Raw genomic sequence first — 3607 nt, forward strand, 5'->3', positions numbered from 1 at the left:
CCAACTAGACGTCTCTCTCTCTCCAACCAAATCAAACCTCCCATGCCAGGAATGAGTTACATCTGATTGAGTCATGGCCAAAGAGGCTCCATGGAACAATCACCACCGCCACCCTCAATCAACTGAGGCCACTGCCAAGGCTATTAGTTGCTCTCCACAAATAGATGGTAAAACCTCTTGCTGAAGACAGCCCCTACATATCTCATTGAACATGGAGAAGTCAAACTGGTGCCTAACTAGAGCCTTCACTCCTGCTGACTCGTGTTCATAGTAGCAAAATGTATTCTGCACAATCCTACCACAAAAGAAAGCTAAACACCAACACAGTGACAAACCCTTCTATCTAAAAGAATGACCTGTCTGCATGAAATGCTGGTGCAATAGTGGCACAAAAGTTACAGGAGTAACCAACCACTCTCTGATTGGATTTAAGACCCACTTCACAAAACAAACCCAAGATTAGCAAAGAACCCAAGATTAGATAGCCCATGAACCTAGGAATAAAACAAATACTATTTTTCTGCTAGATGGACATAACAATGGGGCTGAAAAGATGGCTCAATGGTTAAGAACACTGGTTGTACTTCCAGAGGACTGGGATTCAATTCCCAGCACCCACATGGCAGCTCATAACTGTCTGTAACTCCAGTTTCAGAGGCTCCAATGACCTCATAAAGACATAAATGTGAGTAAAACACCAATGCACATGAAATAAAAAAGAAATTTAAAACATTGTGAAAGAGAACATAACAATAAAGTGACTTCTAATGACATTCTGCTATACACATAGATCAGTGCCTTGTTCAGCCACCATCAGAGAAGCTTCTTCCTGCAGTAGATTGGAATGAATACAAAGACTTGGAACACTCTGAAGAAGCTTTGCTTGGGCTTTTGTTTGTTTGTTTTTAACTTGTATTTGCTTATCTATTATGATTTTCAATTTTATATTTTTATGGAGTCCTGTGTTTTTCATGTTTTTTTTTCTCTTTTTCTCCTGTTTTTTTGCTTTCTTTTATTCTGGTTTGTTTGGTTTTTATTGCACTATTTGTTTTTTAGAGAAAGAAAAAGAAGGTGTGTAGTTAGATAGGTGGAAGGGTAGAGCAGATCTGGGAGGAAACAAAAGAGGGAAACTGTGGTCAGAATATACTGCATGAAAAAGTGTAGTTTCCATTGAAAAATACTCTGAGAATGTTATCCTTTTTTTATTTAAAAATAAGCTACTCCAGGAAAATTGGAAGTTGACAGAAGAAATAAGTTTGGCAGATGTTGGTAGCTATTAAATTTAATGAATATATGGGAGAATAATTAATTACTGTTCTAACTTTGTGCATATTGAAAAATAACCATTTCAAAGATATTTGAAAAAAAACTATACTAAACCAGACAGATACTAACCCAGAGTTGGTCAGGATAAAAGTACAGTATCTCCCTATCTCTAGCTGAGTATCTCTGGGAAACGCTTTGCCCTAGACCTCTGACACTACCCCTCACCTTCTCAGAGAAGATGCAAGACAGGGCAAAGTGGAAATATGCTTTGTGGGGTTTTGTTTTGTTTTTGTTTTTTGTTTTTTGTTTTTTGTTTTTGTCAGTCTTGTACTTCATTGTCATTGTCACCTCAGGCCTTGACTTCATACTTGCGCAGTGGGTACAGCCGCTCCTTCCTCAGTCTTCAGCTTCTCTTCATGCTTGGTGAGCCGGCATCGCATGGCTCTAGTCTTCTTGGGTCGCAGGTCCAGGGGTTTGTACTTCTTGCCCTTGTAGAATTTCCTGAGATTTTCTTTTTGAGTCTGGTTAATGACAGTGTGGACACGGCGATAGATTTGTGGATGACTCGTATCTTGGAGAGCTTGGACGCTGCGCTACCTGTCACTTTGGCGACGCGAAGCTGGGAGAGTTCCACCTTCAGATCGTCCAGTTGTTTCAACAGCTCCTCCTTCTTCTTGCCGCGCAGGTCCGGTGCCTTAAACTTGGCCATTGCTGCGTTGTTCACGGCTGAGGCCGCCTGGTTCGAGAGAAAGAGGAAAGGACGGGGCCCCCGTTTTGTGTTTCAAATGCCACATTACATGCCTGTGCTTCACCTCCGAATTACACGATTCTCCTTTGTTGACAGTGAAATGGAGCAGTTTCTAGTAAGTGGTCCAAATCCAAATATCTTGTGAAAGCTTTAAAAATAAACTTTTAAAATTCCTATTCACCTCATGCCTGATATCCAACCATCACCCCTATGCAATCAGATGTGGTGTTTTGCCTAATCAGGTGTCACCAGTCCATGGGTTGAAGAGATGGACAAATAGCTGGCACACAAGTGTTTGAGGACCGAAGTTCAGATTTTCAGCGTCCATATAAAGGTTGGGTGGGCACGGAAAATCACCTGTAATTTCACTGCCGAGAGAACATGGCAGAGCATCCCCCAGCAAGCTTGGTAGTATAAGCTAGCTGTACTGCCAAGCTCTGGATTCAAGTGAGAGACCCTACCTCAATGAGTAACAAGAAGAACAATTTCTAGAGGACTCCCATTATCAATCTGTAGCCTTTACACAGATAGATGATGATAGATAGATAGATAGATAGATAGATAGATAGATAGATAGATAGATATGATAGATAGATAGATAGATAGATAGATAGATAGATAGATAGATAGATAGATAGATAGATAGATAGGAGAGAAAGCACACACACACCTACACATGTACCCATAGACTCATAAGCAAGCATGAATACACATGCTACACACATACACATATGCAAACAAAAGCAGCACTCTATTGACTGTGCACAGACTCAGCTTTTCTCTACCTCAATCAGAGGAGGAAGAGCTGCTATTGGATCCAAGTGGAATCTTCTCTGCAGCTGCATTCAGACTGTGGCTTGGCTCCCTGTGCCTCTTCCCATGTAAGCTCTCTCAGGGGACTTGAATAAGTTTGGTTTTCATAATTAAAGAAGTTGAGTCTCTGTGGGAACATTTGAAAAACTTTGGACTAGAGTCTACTTGCTATGGAAATCTTAATTTAGTATCCTTTAACAAAGACTGTAAATACAGTCTCTGCCCAAAGACATGATCTAACAGCTTAGAGACTGTGAAGGGAACAGGGGAAGATGTAGCCCATATAACCTTGGGAAAGTGTATTTAAATGGTTAGAGCAACACAGATCGTTTTCAATGCAAAAAGTTTGCCTTCATCCTTTCCAGCTTTTTCATGCCTAACTATTCTCACATCCTTTTGTTGCTGGCAAGTCAGCAGCCTGCCAGTCTTACTGTGGTCAAAGTTGCTGTAACAGAAGCAGAACAAGAAGCATCCTCTCTGTGTCAAGGCTCAGACTCCCAAGCACAGGCACAGAGCTGAAAAGTCAAAGGCTGGAGTCCAGGCTCCTAGAACTGCAAGAAAGCATCCAGTCAGGGTTGCACGTGAACACCTGCAGCCTCTAGCTTCCTAATGCAGACTCCATGCAGGCAAGAGCTGATGCCTGGGCACGAACCACGTCCCCTCATTTTTTTGTCTCTCCCACAATGCTCAGTACAGTGTTCTGTGCTTCACAGACGCTCCACAAGCACTTGATAGATGGGAGAGGAATGTTGTTTGCAGCAATTTGATGCCAGTCACAGA

The 3607-nt window shown here is 41.8% G+C and overlaps 1 pseudogene; it reads right to left on the reverse strand.

Moving 5' to 3' along the window:
• Positions 1-1615: 1615 nt before the first annotated feature.
• LOC114626259 lies at positions 1616-1975 on the reverse strand (annotated as a pseudogene).
• Positions 1976-3607: the final 1632 nt, after the last annotated feature.

The sequence above is a fragment of the Grammomys surdaster genome, unplaced genomic scaffold (genome assembly GCF_004785775.1).
Source record: "Grammomys surdaster isolate TR1022 unplaced genomic scaffold, NIH_TR_1.0 231, whole genome shotgun sequence".
NCBI lineage: Eukaryota > Metazoa > Chordata > Mammalia > Rodentia > Muridae > Grammomys > Grammomys surdaster.